Below are 18330 nucleotides of genomic sequence, written 5' to 3'. Positions count from 1 at the left end.
TTTGTTTGAATGTAGAAATTAAACCCCTTTACCACCAAACATCAAGTGCTGCCCACCTGTGACCTTCACTCATCAGCGAAGGTCACTCAGCCTATTCTGAGTTTTAATTTTCACGATTTTTATTATTTTTATAAACATAAAAAAAAATTTAAGCCTAAATTTCTTTAATTTTCTGGCTCAGTATATTGATGTTCTGGTGATTTAAAGCAGCAGAGTTTTTTCTCAGATTTAGTAGACGTGGCTGAAGGCTGACAGACAGCCTGATGATTAGTGTAATAAGTGTCATATCCACAGGCAGGCTGATCAAAAGAAGTCTTTAGATGAGCTCAGAGCAGCTTTTATACCGCTCAGACCGCCACAATTTATATCCAATGAGGTACAAATATGTTATTAGTCAAAGCAGAACTTTGTTGGAGCTGAGCTGTGAGGCCATTCGTTTAAGACTTCATAGTCTTATGAACAACGTTCAGTGAAATTGTTCTACAGTGCCTTTCAAGGTTTTCATACCACCAAAAACTTGTCACATTGTATTCTCAAACTTCATTGAGTCTTTTTGGTATGTGTGTAACAGAGTACGCAAATACCAAACACAAATTCCAAAGTACCAAATACCAAAGTATAGAAGGTCCAAACTGAAACCAGCTTTTAAAGCCACATGAGCAATTCGGAATGATGCTGCAGCAGAGAGATGTGTAAATGTATCTGGGTCTAGCTGTCAGCTCTGACAGGGAAAAGCACCAAGGCACACATGCATTAAGCATCGGCGAACGGAAAGGTTGGCATGACACGTCTGAAAGGAGCTTAATGCTCACACGCCTGACTGAATATCGCACATCGACCCCAGCACTTTGGTTTTTATCTAAATCAAACACCATGTCACTGATCAGCCCCTAAACCCCAAATCCATCATTCTGCTCACCTGCCTACACTGCTTTCATCAGCTACTCAATCAGCAGAGTCACTGATCGATATCCTGCTCGGGCCGTCGGCAAGGATTTTCCACTGAAGTCACTGAAATTCAAGGACCTTTGTGTTGACAAGCGTTTCACCCAGAGATTGTTTCAACAACAAGGACTGGTGTTTAGCCAATATAGAGAGAAGTATTTACTCCCTTACAATTTCTTTGTTTCTTAACCACATAAGCTGAGTAAAATATAAAAGAGTTTCCAAATGACCCTGGTCCTAACCAAAAAAGTAACTGCCCCCTAAACCTTATAACTATCTGTGCTACCCTTGGTAGATACAACCTTCGACTGACCAAGAATGACCTGTAGCAAGAACTGGTGACAACAACCACTGAGATTTCATGCTAAACTCTGACTGACTCCATGTCTGAACTCCAAGATGTCCACCGCTACCAACTCTTGCGAACCATAAAGGTCAGCTCCTGTTTGCTCACAGCTGTGTAAATAAGCAAAACAGTGTTGTGGACTCTGTTCTTTGAAGAGATGATTAGTTTTCTGGAGAGTTTTAGCCCTGCCATGTCAAAACAGACATTTCTGTGGTCTGTTTGTGCCTCTCTGTAGCTTTAACCCCTATAGTGTTGAGCTTTTTTGTACAGAATTCACCTAGCATCAGGTTAGCAACAGAAGCCAGCGAATGGCGAAGACAAGGATCATCCAGAAAACTGTTGATAAATTTGCACCCACCCATAACAGACGCAAGTAAAAGCTAGCCAGCTAGCAGGGGTATACTAGAAATAAAAACCTCTGTGCGCAACTCAAACTTTTCCCTGACAGAAAAGTCCCGCAAGAAAACAAAACTAAAAACGCATAATCAAGATTAAATAGTCCTGCCGCAACAAAATTTAAGGCCTGTGATTAAAGTATTTAAGACCAAGTTTTGTTTTTATTTTAAGGCCTTAATTTTAGATACATGAGTTTAAGACTTTTTAAGGAGGGAGGGATTCAGCTAAGTATGAAGAATTTACAACGGAGAATTTCATGTTGCCTGCGAGGAATCCGAGGCTTGGACCTTCAGCCAAACAGCTGAGGACACTCAGCTTAAACATATCTCGAAGTCCACCAAGAAACTGGCTTGGGAAGAAGAAGAAGCCCTGGGAGACATTAGACTGGCCATCACAGTCACCTTGCTTGAACCCGACAGAAAATACTTGGTTGGGTTTGAAACGGGCCGGATGCAGAACACAAACCCAGTAATATTCATGAAGTAAAGGCCTCTGCTCAGGAGGAGTGAGCTAGGTAAGATTCCTCAGGAACTCTACCAGATGCTGGTGTCTGGATATGAATTATGGTTGCAACAGATCATAACAAAGTGTGTACATTTGTAGCTCATAAGATATTTCTTGAGACAATCTGTAAAGATTTATCAGAACAAAAGATCAGAGAGCAAAAACTCAAACTTCTGGCCAATCCTGCTACACAAGTCACTCTTATTTGTTTTACACTTAAACTTTGTCAGGTATTAGAAATTAGAAACACAATTCGTCTTCAATCTGTCCTAGAAAGTCAAAGAACATTAATATTCCTCCTACCGTTTTATCTTTTATGCTATAAAATAATATTTTATCCCGACGGGAGAAAATCATTTTCTGACAGGTTGAGTTTTGACCTGAAGCTAAGTCCAGTTTTGATTGATGACCTGCGTTGTTGTGGTTGTTTTATTCACTGTATATTTTAAACCGTCGCCATGATGGATGCTGCTCAGCCTCCTTTTAGAGGGCGTTCGGTCAGAGCGTCCTCAGGGGAACGGTGCTGCTGCCCACTGCCGGTGTTTATGTCCAGCTATTTTAAGTGAAGTTATTGAATGCAGGTAAAGAGGAGGACAGAGGAGTAGAGGTGAAGCAGATTTATGGAGGTTCGGCTTCTTTGGGCTTTTATCCAGGTCCGCAAAGTAAGCCGCTGATCGTTTTCACGGGTCAGATGTTCAGCGGCTTCTCCGAACACACACACACACCCGCAAACACGCACACACACAGCTCCTTTAAGTTTCTCCCTGTTTGTCACATTAAAGGCCCAAACTTTGACCTGCTTTATTTGAATTTTATGAGATAAGGGTGGCTTCAAAGCTGTAGAGTAAATCAAAAACGATTCACGGTTTTGAAAGATTTTACAATTGTATTCTCTTTTGATAACCCAGAATATAAAAACAGAAGGTTTTAAAACAGGTTAGCTTATAACATCTCAATCATCTCATGCAGCTCTGCTCAGTCCGTCCTCTGAAAATAGAAATGTGTAGATCAACTGCAGACCTGGCAGGTCATCGCCTCCACTGTGACATCGGATGGTAGTTAGTTATTTATTTCTTTATTTAGTTTTTTTCTGTGAAACTATTTTTCAGCAAAAGCACAAGAAGTAAAAATGCTGCTTCTGAAGACTTTGCAAGACCTCTAATTAAAAAAAATACTGTCTCGTTATTACAGCAAGCCTTCAACAAAAAAATAAATCTATCTCAAATATTACAAGGACACTTCTGACTGAAAATAGATTAAAATAAAATAAAATAATTTCCATTCTGTTATTTTAATTCACTGACCACACTTTGTCTCTGTAACTTTAATTTATATCTTACATTTAAGGTTGTATATATATATATATATATGTGTGTACGCTTTCCATGTACGCTTTCCCTTTGGCAGGGAAAGCGTACATGGAACGACGGCGGGCATAGTGTACAGGAACATCTGTGCAGAATATGGACTGGAAGCCCCGAGATCAAAGTGGGGAACACCCCCAAAAGTGGTGGAGAATGACCGAGCTAAGATCCTGTGGGACTTCCAGATCCAGACAGACAAGATGGTAATGGCGAACCAACCGGACATTGTGGTGGTGGATAAAGAACAGAGGAAAGCCGTTGTGGTGGATGTAGCAATACCAAGTGACTACAACATCAGGAAAAAGGAGCATGAGAAATTGGAGAAATACCAGGGCCTCAGGGAGGAACTGGAAAAGACCTGGAAGGTGAAGACCACAGTGGTGCCTGTGGTCATCGGGGCCCTCGGGGCAGTCACCCCCAAACTGGAGCAGTGGCTCAAACAGATCCCAGGAACAACATCAGACATCTCAGTCCAGAAATGTGCAGTTCTAGGCACAGCCAAGATACTGCGCAGAACCCTCAAGCTCCCAGGCCTCTGGTAGACGACCCAAGCTCAGAGGATGAAACAGACCACCCGCGGAGGGTGAGAAGGGAATTTATATATATATATATATATATATATATATATATATATATATATATATATATATATATATATATAAAATAAAGGGAACACTTAAACAACACAATAAATCAAACTTCTGTGAAATCAAACTGTCCACTTAGGAAGCAACACTGATTGACAATCAATTTCGTCAGCACATTCAACTTTGTACTGAACAAAGTATTCAATGAGAATATTTCATTCATTCAGATCTAGGATGTGTTATTTGAGTGTTCCCTTTTTTGAGCAACACAATATATATATATATATATATATATATATATATATATATATATATATATATATATATATATATATATATATATATATATATGTATATATATATATATGTATACATATATATATTTATTGAATAAAGGTTTTAAATGTGGATTTTAAAAAATCAGTTCTCGATATAAAAATGGCCAGAGTGACGAAAAGAAAAAACCATCTACACCCTATTTAGTGTGATGATATAATGAACGATTGGACAACGGGAAGGCATTGTAAACTGGTTCATTCATTACAGACACAAAGAGGAGTTTTTTTGAATCATTCAGAAATTAAATATTAACAAGTTTCAATCTGTTTTTATTATTTGTTTTGGAGCATAAATCCCTAACAAAAATGTTGTTAATCTTATTTCATCGTTGCCTGTTTTATCCGGGTCAGGACCTGTAGCTCAGCATTAGCTGCTTTTCAGCAGGTGAATTTTATTCTGCTCTCTACCCTCAGTGGAGTCTCTGACATTTGCTGTTTGCCATTCGTATCCCCTCGCACACTGTGAAACATCTGGTTAGGTTTCAAATTCATCGTGGTCATTAAAAGGTAATGTTACAGATGTGAAGCGTATTCATCAGTAATGGTTTTGCATTTAGGAAAGTAATCATAGTTTACTTGTTGTCTTTTTCCTCTCAAGAGAACTGCATCTCATGACAGCGTTTCTAATTTAATTGAAACCTGCTGAGCTCCGGCAATTCAGGACTTGTTGGGTCATTAGTCGTTAGAGGAAAACATAAAATATATTTTACTGGCCTGGCCAGAGGCTAGTTGGCACCTGTGTCGACTGAAGATCTGATGAAATGGGATCAAGAGTCATATTCCTGGGCATGGATTCCTAAGCAGGTGTGTTCTGCCGCCAGTTTTCTCCACTATACAAATAGTTTTTGAAAAATTGATGGGTTCCACTTGTGAGACCATCTGGAAAATCATTTTTGAAAGGACAAAATTCCATTACTGGGCATTTACTGGTCAAATTTGACCCAAGGCTTTCAGTCACACTGAGCAATGAGTAAAACAAAACAAGCCCAACAGAAGTTGTACCCGCTAACCAATAGCAGTTTCTGATATGGGTAAAATCACAAACAATGTCAACTTCCTGTCTAGGGCAGCATGACCTCCAACATTCATGTTAAAAATGACAACAAATAAAGTTCTTGTTGGGACTCATGAAATACATTTCTTTAAAAAATAAAATAACTGGAAGAGGTTTGGCTTGGAATATGCTAGCCTGTTAGCAAACAGGCTAAGAAAAGCCTGTTTGCTAGTTGTTAGCCGCTTGTTATGTCAGTTCCTTAATCCCGTCACATTAGTTGGTCCTACATTTTTGAAACTGTGAAAAATCAGCCATTCCGCCTTCAATTCATTTTATTTGTTTATTTACAACAGTAACAATGTGCAAAAACTTAAATAAAAAATAATTTTCACCAAAGTTAGCTTAAGCTAATTTCCTTCTGTTGTCCTGAGCAAGTGAGATAATAAAACAGTTACCATAAAACATACATTAGAAGTCCCAATATAAAAAAATGCTTCATTGCTTAAGCTGCTTAAGCTCTAGTATATTAAAGCAAAAATAAAAAAGGGTAATTTTTAATCTGATATCTAAATAAAATGTAGTGCAACCAGCTGCTTTCAGAATTCTACTTTTCACATTAACATACATTAAAGTAACTGAGAAAAAAAAGCCTTATTGTGGCTTAATTTTAGAATCATTTTCATCTGTGTACACAAACAGCCATTTAATTGCTGAGGAAAGTTTGAAGTAGTTGCAGGAATGAACTATCTGGCAATTTAGTGGGGCTGTGTGGAAACTGGAAACAAAGAGGAAATGAGGCAAGATATTTGGGAGTCATCATCACTGCAGACAGTTTAATATTAATTTCCAACTTGATTACTTTAATGTTAGATTAAATAAACCCAGCTCTGGGACGTGAAGTCTATATTTTCTCCATTTTCTCAAAGTGATTCAAGGGTGTGTGCCTCCGTGATTTGGTCGTGATGAGGCGATCAGGATGAGGAACTCACACGGATCAATAACGAGTCGAGAAAGGCTCAGAACCTGAACCACGCCGCCGTGCATTCGCTTTGAGAGAGGAGCGTTCACCGCCGTCATCTGAATTTGTATACGGCTGATGAAACAGAAAGCTGTCGCAACAGTGGAGACCTTTCAGTGAGTAATTGCAGAAATCAGCAGCAGCTCTGTTGACATTTACTTAGCTGACGGCGCTAAAACTTCAAACTTCCTGGAGTCATCTGGCCAATTACTGCTGCAGCTACTGGCTTTTATGGAAACACCACAGTTCAGCTTAGGGAGTGTTTGAACACAATTATGTAAAAAGGTATTTTTCATTTAGGTGATGTAAATACAAACAGAAGTTTTTAAGCTTAAAAAGTAATTGAGCCAAGACTTTGCAATACGTGGAAAAGTCGTTTACATCACCGTAAAGGAAATTTGTCTCACTGTTCTTTGCAGAGTTGTGCTAACTCACACTGGATTTTATTGTGGTTTATTTTGAACACAGGTTTTGTACAAAATGCTTATGATTATAAAAACAAACTGTAAATTAAAAGCAATAAAAAAAAAATCAAAATTTATTTTAAAGTCTTAGGGAATAATATACAAATTTAAGCATCTTAAATGTTAATCCATCCAGGGATTTTTCACACATTTTGGTAAGAAGTTTTGAACTTGAAACTCTACAACAAACCCTCTCTTTTTCATGGTTGAGTTTTGAACAGTGTTAATATTTTGGTTTAAAATAAATGAAATAATCATTTTTGAAAACTTGGCTTTGTATATGTTTAGGCTGTTTTGATCAAAATTTTAAATTAGTTTGACGAGCTGAAATGCTGCAGCCACAAAAAAGCTAAAGTAGAAGAAATCTGTATGAGGCTTTGCTGGACTGGCAGTTGGGCATACAGGGCCGTTGCCACTGGGCTTATAGTGGCATCTATTTTTTCTTTTCTACTTCTGATTTTCACCATTGATTCTGGGCTGGACCAATCATAGCCCATGTGATTAGGAAGTGATGGACTTCAGTCTATCTACAAGGCAAATGCTTTTTCTCATCACTGCAGACACGATTCCAACCAGGATAACTTGTAAAAACACTTACAGGACTCATCTTAATCACAACAAACACAAACTTTATTCTGTACGTTCTCCTGCTTCCGTCAGCCTGTACTTCGTTTCCGAACCCACCGGAGCGTTTAAAAAGAATTTGCTGCCGGAATGTCAACCTGTAGAGTTATGGACGTGGATCAGCTGATAGTACGAAGGGATAGTAAGTCAGACATTCATACCAAGTCTGTGGCCAATGCCCGTTTGAGCAGAATTTGCTGTTTTGTCAGCATACTTTTGCTCTTACTCACTTCTGTGTGCTTATGTAATGAGCACCTGCTTCGTTTTTACATGTTGCTTTTGGCAGACAGACTTGAAATTACAATGTGTTGCCATAGATCAATAATGTTGATGTGTTGCTGTCATGTCATTTCTACTCTGCCAGTCTTGCACTGCAGCTAATGAGGGACATCTGGGACTCAGACCTCTTTGCACTGAAATCCTTTGCAAAGAAACAAATAGAAGGAACTTGAATTTTTGTGGAATCTTAGAATGTTTTACTTCTATTTTTGTTTTTATAACATTCAAATATCTTCATCTTGGATAGAAGCTGCAGAAATTAGCTGTCACTTAATTATCAGCGTTTCCATTATAATTGCTCAAAAAACATTGTCAACATTTTGTCTATATGAAAAAAAATCAACCACAATGTGCAATTGTTGTGTTTCTCCCAAATGAGAAAAGCAATTAAAATCACACTTAAATTAATTTATTCACGCTATAAGTCGTCAAAAAAACATGCCATGCCAACATCCTCCAACCACTTCCTGTCGTCTTTTCCGCCAGTAATAACATCCGCTTGTTGATCACATGACTAGTGTGGAGCAAAAAAATTTTCCATTGCATTTTTGTGAAATAAACTAATTTGATACACATTTTATAAAACTCTTTTATAAAACTTTTTTTTGTTTGTTTTTGTTTTTTAGAAATTGCCATGTTTCCATTAAGCAAATTCATTTCTGTAATTGCAGTTTGAAAACTCAGCCATTAAAATATAACATTTATTAGCTTCAGCTTAACAAGGCTGATTAGAAACAGCTTGATCAAATGAAAGTACTTTTGGTTTTAAGAGCCGTTAGTTATAACCCATAATGTAAAACATGAGAAAACCAAACTGTGGTCATCACCTTGACTCTCAGCATTAACAAATATCAAAGGGACGCATTCAGTTTTATTAACTGAACCCCCTGAAACTCTCCCCTTTCTTAGTATTGCGTCAAAAGAAAAAAAAAATCTTCAAAGCTAATGCTCACCTAAGAAGTGGATGTATTATGCAGGATGATTGGGATTATATTAGTAAAAAAAAACCTTTGAAGCTAGAAATTGCTGGGGTTTACTGCAGCTGTGATTGAAAAGAGCAGATTATCTGTAAAAGGTGAAATAAGCCCAGCTGTAGTTTTACATAATGTTCCCCAGATGTCCTGGCCTCACACTACACTCAAAACACAATGTTCTACCATCATCAGCTACCTATTTACCAGAAACTTTTGCTCTTTTTATCCTTTTATCCTACATCTCAGTGAATTCTGTTTAAATACTGTAGCAATGTTTTTTTTCTCTCAGTTGTTATTAAAGTTCTGTCTCCCACAGCAGAGTGAAGGTAATAAATAATATTTGATAGATTAGAGATTAGAGCTGTTCCTTTATTTGTTTCCAAATGTTGGAAACATTTGTGAACAAATTGTATACTCGTGAAAAGTTTCAGAACTTCAGAAAAGTTTTATAATCTTTCACATCCATCTTGTTTCTCAACAGAGCTCTCATCTTTTTATTTAAGTAAAATAAGTAAGCTTATTTTACTTAAATACTTTTTAGGATTTATTTCGGGACATTGTTCGATACAGCCAGGTTTGCGTTGTGGACTGTTCTGTCTTTTAATTCCATGTTGAGTGCCACATTATGTTACATTTTAAGGGAACTGGCTAGCTTCTTCCTCTGTCCAAAGGAAAACCTATGTATTTTCTGCCTTTCTGCCTGGACATCTAATAAAAATAAGCATTTACGAAATATTTGCTTAATTCTTAAATTTTTATCCCAATTTAAGCAACAAAAACAATGACAGACAGCACTGTGCTGTGTTCAACATTAACCTGGTTAGTTTAGCACGATTTCCAATAAGGAAAATACATCTTACATGAGCACTTAATTCATGGGAGACTGAGATGGGTTAGGTTCTGGGTTTGATTCCCGGCCCCGGTCTTTCTGCATGGAGTTTGCATGTTCTCCCTGTGCATGCGTGGGTTTTCTCCGGGTACTCCGGTTTCCTCCCACAGTCCAAAAGCATAACTGTCAGGTTAATTAGTCTCTCTAAATTGCCCCTAGGTGTGAGTGTGTGTGTGGGCATGGTTGTGTGTCCTGTGTGTCTCTGTATTGCCCTGTGACAGACTGGCGACCTGTCCAGGGTGACCCGGCCTCTCGCCTGGAACGTTAGCTGGAGATAGGCACCAGCAACCCTCCAGACCCCACTAAGGGACAAGAGTGCAAGAAAATGGATGGATGGATGGACATTTTACACAACAATTTCAGAGACAATATCAGTTTATATATCAAGATAATTCTTGGCATGTTTCCATCTGCTAAGGACCTTCTTAATCTAATCTTCTTGATGCAAGATGTGGGACCTCTTACTGACATGTCATGAAATTTCTATTGATGGCTGGTATTCCACACAATGAGATTAGAATCAACAATATTGATTAGCTCAATGTCATGATAAATATTTTAACTTTTGGTTTATATTTCAAATTCTTACTTTATAAGTTACTAATATTAGTTTGAACAATATTTTATTGTTCAAACTAACAATAACAAGTAGTCCTTGTTTGATTTAATTATGACATCATACAATCCAAATGGGAAAGCGCCCAAAATGTCAGTGAGATAGTATTAATGTTCGATACAACAGATTTTCTTTCCGATCCAATACCGAGTAAAATTTAAGCTGGTATTGGCAATACAGATCCCATACTTTGTGCAAAGACAGTTAATTTGTTTCTTAATTAAATAAAAAATAAATGTAATCCATATCTTGGCTTCATAAAAAGAACACAATGTACTCTGATGCACTCATTTTAAACTCAGAAGTACATTGAGAACAATCTCGTTTACTATAAACTATTTTAATTCAGCTGAAATATACAAAACATGTGAAAATCGAGTTGCAAACTAAAAAAAAGAAAATTAGTAAAGTAATAACCCTACTAAATACATCCTTGTTTAATTATTAAAACTACTATAAATTGACAGCTGAAATAGCTCCATGTCACTTTTTTTTATAATCTGTCAACATGTTCATTTCTGAGTGAGTGAGCGTCAGCAGCACGCTGCGCTTGGGCATTACGTACTTACCAGGCGGATGAAAAAGTAGTTCCCATTAACAACGTTTCATTTAGGCAAGATCTCAATAATTTAGATACTTTCTAATGTACTCTAGTTAATCTACATTATCTCAAATTAATGTTGAAAGTATTGATCCTTGGATCTGACAATAGATTTTAAAGAATTAAGTTCTGGTATCGGAAGAATCGATATTTCAATATCAATCCGCACATCACTAACGGCAACGCCAGAGATCATTTAACTGCCCTGATTAACGGTTAATTCAGTTGTAACAGCCTAACTAAGCTTTTATCTACTGTACTTTTATAAGATTTTCTTTTGGCAAATTCTCTAATCTCGGTTGGACATGAATGAAGATGGAGGACTTTTTTACGTGTATAGACCCTACAGCTGCTGTACTCAGAGGTAAGTTTAAAGTCTGTCTTTCTTAGATAAGCTAACTGAAGCTAGTTAGCATGTCGTGAAATGCCAATTTTCATCCGCGGTTAAAGAGCCGCTCTTGTAAATATGAGCTTTGAACAGTTATTAACCACAATAGCTGTGGCTTAAAAATAATATCGACACGAGTTCTTGGTAGCTTCCGTTTTTAACATAGCTAAGGTGGCTTCTCATTCGTAGCTTCTGATTCGGGAAATGGTTAAAGGCCAATTCCGCCTAGTATTTCACTAACTGAGGGTGTTTGATGTGCTGTAATTTAAAAACTTAAATGCAATGAGTCTAAAAGCCTAGGTTAGATATTCCACACTGTTACCAGGATATTTTAAACACTATTTTTGATTGGTGAATTTAAGTAGTCCTTATTTGATTTAATTAAAATAACTTTCTTGCCATCTTGAATTCATGTAATATTGTAATTGAACACATAAACTAAAATAAGACTTGTTTAATTTTTCAAGTAAACCAAACTGTTGCCATGGTGAAGCCTATGCCAGACACATTGTCAATCACGTATTGCACCATCTACAAGAAACTTTGGGAATTGCAAGTGGCCGCGTCCTTCACATTCTTGAGGTAAGAAATTTATGATACTGATTCATCATTACACTGATTAGTCCCTAAAACGTGGTTTGTTTTGTGATTGTTTTTCTGTCTGTGCTCCAATTAGCAGATGACCCAACAATTTCGAACAAGACCACTTTTCTGTGGTGATTGTGAAACCAACTTTGTACTGGCCATTGGAACCATGCCTGCCCTGATCTTCTGAAAGGAGGACATCACAGCTACTACACCTTTCAGCATGCTTGTCTGTGGCCACTCCTCTCTGTGCTGCTGACAGACGTCTTGAGAACAGCGTCCGTAACTGAGGCAAGACTTCCACATATAAAAGGCTATGGCTTATTGGAAGAAGTTCATTGCGGAGGAAGCTCCTATTGTTGACATCTAATCCCAAGATTTTTTTTTTGCTTTGGACAATTTGGTTTGCTTGACTCTTAGTGCATCTTATGAGTGCGGCAGATGTGTCAGATCGTCATTGTTCTGTCATTTTACAGGATTGTTTCAGAATCAGATGCCCATCCAGACTTTAAATTCTGACCAGTAGTCATGTTTTATTGTGTTTATGTGAAACTTAAACGTAATAAAGATGTTAAAAGTAATTGAACTTATGTCTTCATTTCAGCAAGCCAATAACATCTCTTGTTCCAGTATTCACAGGATCAATTTTTGGATTTTTGTCTTAGCATAAGACAAAAATCTTATGCTTATGCTATATATTTTAACCCTTTGCAACAATAAAAATAAACTAGTTTTAGGTATAACTCTGCAAAAAGTCCCCTTTCAAAAACAAGAGGGAAAAAGTACAAAAATAGAGTATAATTTTCTTAAAATAAGAAAAATTATCTGCCAACAGAACAAGAAAATTTATCTCGTCAAGATTTTCCAAACATCTTAAAATTAGTGTATTTGTTCTTAAAACAAGCCAATTTTACCAATACAAATAGAATATATGAGATTTATTTTCTTAATACATAGAACATTTTTCTTAAAATAAGAAAAATTTACGCTGATTTCAAGAAATTCATTTTCTTTACTCGAGATAATTTTTCTTAAAATAAGATAATAATATCTTATTCGTATAAGTAAAATTGGCTTGTTTTAAGTACAAATACACTAATTTTAAGATATTTGTAGGTCTATCTTGGTTAGATATTTTTTCTTGTTTTAGAAAATCTTGACAAGATAAATTTTCTTGTTCTGTTGGCAGATAATTTTTCTTATTTTAAGAAAATTATACCCTATTTTTGTACTTTTTTTCTTGTTTTTGAAAGGGGACTTTTTGCAGTGTATTGTTTCTGAACTGTACGTGCTTTGCTAGAGCAGCGGAAGGTTTTCAGTCTCGGCATTAGGTGACAAACTGAACACCACCAGGACGCTGTGACCAGCACGTCCTCCTCTGGCTCCTTATCAACACGTCCGTAACTTTATTAAAGAACAACAAAAAAAATCAACAAAACGTGTTCAAATTAATGACCCAACAACAATAATAATGTCAGTGATTATTGTTTCAACAAGATGCTGCGCAATTCTGTGCGTTTCGGTTCCATTACCAAAATAACTAGCAGAGCAGGAGTTTAAAATGAACTAAATAACCACCGCTGTGTTCAGGGGAGCGCTTATTAATAATAACAAAAAAAAATATCAAGTCTGGGTAACGGCTCTTTGATACAATGTTTAACGGTTGGTTCTTTCCGGAATTCCCCGCCGCCTTCGCTGAAAATTATAGCAACAATTACTGAATAAACATCTAGCACTGCGCTTAAACCAGAATCTTTCCGTCTCTTAATGCTATGTCCAAATATTCAACTCAGAAAAAACTTCTCTTGATTGTTGTCTTTTTCCTCGCAAAGTGAGGTGAGACCGTTAGTGGCTAACGAATCTCAACCGCTAACGGCTCTATGATCCCGGATTTCTGAGTTGATGGTCGATCTGTTTTCTTTTTTACTACTACTTAGTGATGTTGAATATTTATCCAGCAGCGGCAGTCAGACGATCTCTGATGAATTTTCTCTATCGATGAACAGAAGAATCGCTGCAAACACTGTAATATTCAGCTCATACAGCAGATCCGTCTTTCCTCTTCTCTTCTAGTTTTGTCTTTTTCCTTTCCGCTCCAAACTGCTTTTTCGTCAGACAGAGCTGACTGAAAACTCCCACTATGAATTTCTATCTTTGTGCTGATCGGCGAATTGCACACATAAGTCCTTTTTTCTTGCCCGAGGAAGTCTGCTCTTTAGAAATTTTGGATACATCGTTCCCTTCTACCGGGGTCTCTCCTGGTGTAGACCCCATCACAGCAAGCCGCCTGGGTCAGCTTGCTGTGATGTGCTATCTGGCTAAGTTCTCTGCCATTCTAAAAATCAGCTCCCCCTGATGTCCATCTTGTTGTCCGTCAAGATGACGAACAACAAGACGGACACCAAGACGGACAAAAAGTCTCTGGCGGATCCACAAAATCAACGCGGTGAGTTTTCCTTTTTCCTTCCCCTTTCTTCAATATGCCAGTTAATTGTTTAGAGCAGACGCCCTCAGCCGAGGACGTCTGCCCTTTATTGTCAGAACAGACGCCCTCAGCCGAGGACGTCTGCCCTTTATTGTCAGAACAGACGTCCTCAGCCGAGGACGTCTGTTCTGCCCCAGCCGGGGCAGCTTGCTGGACAGTTGGGGAAGGCTTGAAAAGGTACTGATCAAATTCGTCATACTCATTCTCGTCCTTGTAACTGCTTATGTCGAAAGTGATCCCAGGCAGTACCTTGTTAAAAAGCTTTCTCACTCCCGTTGTGATCAAATACCCTGCTCCAAATGTCAGGGGAAAAAACATTGTTGTAAATCCGATGTGTTGCATTATGAAAATGTCAAACACGGTGCTATTGCTAAAAGAGATACTTGGATATAACCTCCTGTTTTGAGACCCAAGCATTCATAACCTCAGATGTTCTTTGATCTATGTCATTGATGAGGTCATAGCTACAATGAGCTCACTGTAGTTCTGGGGGAATATCTTGCTTCTGATCATTGCTATGGAAACAGTCAAATCAGTTCTGCATGTCTCAAACTATTAACCCTTTGCAACTCCATCACTTAATCATTCGAGGCGCCATGACGGACTTCAGAAGGGTAAATTTCAGGAGGCTAGGGATTAAAACCACGGATTTTAATGGCTGAATATTAAGTTTAGATTGACAATGTTATGTTAAAATCATTAATTTAAGTAGGGTTTTTCATCATTCTATCGGGTTTAAAATTTTGAATTATACTTGACTAAAAATATCTTCAAAAAAAATTAAATGTAACTGACAAACATTTGCTGCTGCTGCTGTTGTAAATTGTGACAAGAAATTTTGCCTGCTTGGAAAAGAGCTACAAATAAATAATTTTAGTTTAATAACTTAACACGTTAGCATAAAAATAGAATAAAGGATGATCCCAAAGAAATGACGCTGCCGCTCCATACTTGATGGGTTGTAAACAACCCACTCGAACACATTTGTTCTGTACGGTGCGGAAATGTAAACAATAGACAGAACGTAATGTCTTCCAGCTTTTTTTTGTGTAACTGAGCTCGACACCAACAGCAGCACAGCGTCAGCAGCCCATATTGCTGATAGCCAGGAAGGAGATAAATGAGTCAATTTCTATGCTTTCCTGTAAACTGGTTATGAGTCTGTTGGTTTTTCACTTTTCTTGTATTTTAACTATTAAACCAACTGGCAAACAAATGTTTAAATCTGTTTTTAGAAGAATAGTAGCTTCTCTTTTATGTCTCCATCAGACGGCATTATTATTAATATTAGATTGTTTTTTAATACGATTCAGGATTTAAAATGAACTGATGAAGATGGTCTATGTGTCCAGTCTGGACTGGGAGAGATGCGTGTGGTTCCCTTCTGGACCTGTTGCCCCATCAACCCGATGTGGAAGACTAGCTGGGCAAATGCCTTTCCATGCAATTCAGCTTGATTCGCATCTCCCTTCAGTGCTCTGTCTGAGATCTCTCCCATTGACCATGGTTTCTCCAGTAGAATTTCAACCGGGCCAATCGGCAAACAGAAGGAGAAGTTGTGAACAATGATATTGATTTTCTGGCTTCCTTTAGGGTTATAACCTACTTGTAGCTTCGTTCACTAACCCTGCAGTAAACAAAATCTTTCAGTCTGTGTTGGCCACTTCTCCAAGCATTGAGAAATTAAAGTTGAACCAAGAAGAATGTTTTAAGACATTTTATTGCTGGTAAAGATGCCATTTGACTTGGCATTTCTATTTTAGGATGGTTTGTATTTTCCGGTAAGCTTCATTGCGTAGATTCCTTCATGATCGAGATGGCACATTTTATATGTCACGGCCAAACGCCAGCAATTATGTATCGTAATCTAATTCTTTGAAACTTGAAGTTCACACCTCCATTAGGCAATCATTTCTCAATAGGCGAGGGTCTAGATTCTGTGTATGAAGCATAGCGTAACTCAAGGAGCTGGTTTTTTCCAGGCTAGTGGGACACAACAGATAGAAATTGATCTTAAGTATGTGTGCATCGCGTCTTTGTCAGTGACCCTTGTGTAACCCACAAGAAGGGTTACTTTAAATACCTTTAATAGTAGATGGCAAGTTAAGTTAATTTACCTTACTAAAACCAACACTACAAAAGTATAAGGAAGTTGGGCCTGACCAGGAGATTCTAAATTCGGGGGAGCCTAGTGTGAACAGAGGAGAGCACACAATGTATATAAAAAAGTAGAATTTAATTTTAAAAAGTAGAATTTAATATAATCAACATTTGTGGATCCACATTGTACAAATAAACAAAAATTACACGCTTTAAAAAAAATTAAATAAAAAAATAACACAGTCTTTTTGATGTCTGTCAAATGTTCTTTCAAAGTTTGTTTAGTCTTTCCAATGTGTCTGTGAAATATTTTTTTGTTGTTTCACGGCTGGTGACCAGTCAGGTCACCGTCTACCAGTTCACTTGGTCCTCTGGGCTGGGGCTCACCATCCAAGTTCTTGTAAGGGTGATCTTGATGTCTCTGGCACAATGTTTCAAAAGTGCACCATAAGAAAAAAAACCTGACCTGGAAGAAGGTCAAAGTAAAGCATCTTAAAATTCAGGATGCTAATATCAACAAAGCAATTCAATAATTCAAATTTCAATCTAAAAGTGCCAAAGTAAATTTATAACACTAAATCTAACATTCAAAATGTGGATTAGAAACCCGCATTAGCTCTGTCCTATAAGAGCACATTACAGCACCATGACATTAATGTAGAAATATTAAAACGTACTAATGGAAAAAGAAGTAAATTTACATAAGACAAATACAACATACACAATAATAATGATATAAAGTTTACAATACAATTACATTTTTTATTAAATTTGAACAGTTATTAGGTATTTTAGCCAATTTTTAGCAAATTTACTGGCCAACGGCTGAGCGCGTGCGATTACTAACCGATGCTTCAATGCTACACAACTACCAGGGATTTTTTCCGGACGTCAGCTTTTAGAACAGAAGCTTTTGGAGATCTAATTTTAAAAAACCCAGATTCACTATTTTGAATTATGAATTCTGCGATACTAATTTAACATTGTCTTACCAATTTCCAGGATTCTTCAAAGCATAATCTTCTAGGCAATTTACGGGACAACCGTCAGCTCTCAAGGGAATTAGACACAATCTGAGCTAAATCTCAGCGCTGCAGTTAAAGGGGCGGGACAATCAACCTGATTGGCTGATGTCAAATCAGACTGTGCCAGTTATTGGTTGTTTAAAATGTCACTAAAAGCAATCATTAAAGGTATATTTCACAGGTTTAAAAGATTTTTAGCACTTTTTAATCAATATTTATGAACATATTTACAAACATATTCTTTTTTTTTTTTTAAACTTAAGTACTTTTTAATCTCGTTGTGGAATGAGATATTAAATCAATATCTATTCATTTTACTTGTGTTTTTAACACTGGGTTACACTTGGGACACTGAACAACAAAAACCTCCAGCAACTGCGGTAACTGTGGCCATCAGACAGCAGAAATAGATGCCAGAGAACACTGTTCTGGTTTGCTTTGAGTTTTAGCTGAAATTGTGATTTGTGGGTATTTCTAACCGTTTCAGAAAAACAGTTGTTCTGATTCTGGTGCAACGAAGAAAAAAAGACAAGCAGCACAACGCTTACTTCAAGATATTTATTGTTGCATCACTGTCGTCTTAGTCCTTGTTTACATAAAATTAAGAGAGGGATCATCTCAAAGCAGAAAGGGGTACAGTATACAACACGTCAAACATAGGTCCCGTGCAAAAACAAGCTAACAGAAGTTTTACTAACTGCATGACTAAGAGCATTAAAAAATTTTCACATTTATATTTATATATACTCATGTATTTGGTCTCATTAATCACAACGTCATGGAAAACACCAGTTATTTTCTAAAACTT

General features: G+C 37.2%; 2 long non-coding RNA genes across 3 annotated transcripts; one reads left to right on the top strand and one right to left on the bottom strand.

Moving 5' to 3' along the window:
- The first annotated feature begins 11078 nt into the window (after positions 1-11078).
- On the top strand, positions 11079-12493 carry LOC145549174 (uncharacterized). Of its 2 annotated transcripts, none has more exons than XR_014085155.1 (3): positions 11079-11303; positions 11795-11909; positions 12007-12493. It is a non-coding gene; the product is annotated as an uncharacterized LOC145549174 (long non-coding RNA). The 2 variants fall into 2 exon arrangements; XR_014085154.1 differs by having other exon boundaries at positions 12004-12493.
- A 4121-nt stretch (positions 12494-16614) lies between these two features.
- LOC145549173 (uncharacterized) lies at positions 16615-17918 on the bottom strand. The gene is made up of 2 exons (XR_014085153.1): positions 17490-17918; positions 16615-17418 (listed from the first exon to the last, which is right to left on the bottom strand). It is a non-coding gene; the product is annotated as an uncharacterized LOC145549173 (long non-coding RNA).
- Between the last annotated feature and the right edge of the window lie 412 nt (positions 17919-18330).

The sequence above is a fragment of the Poecilia reticulata genome, chromosome 19 (genome assembly GCF_904066995.2).
Source record: "Poecilia reticulata chromosome 19, P_reticulata-male-v2, whole genome shotgun sequence".
Classification (NCBI taxonomy): Eukaryota; Metazoa; Chordata; class Actinopteri; order Cyprinodontiformes; family Poeciliidae; genus Poecilia; species Poecilia reticulata.
Note: the sequence above shows the minus strand (reverse complement) of the source record. Positions and strands in the feature narration are given on the sequence as shown.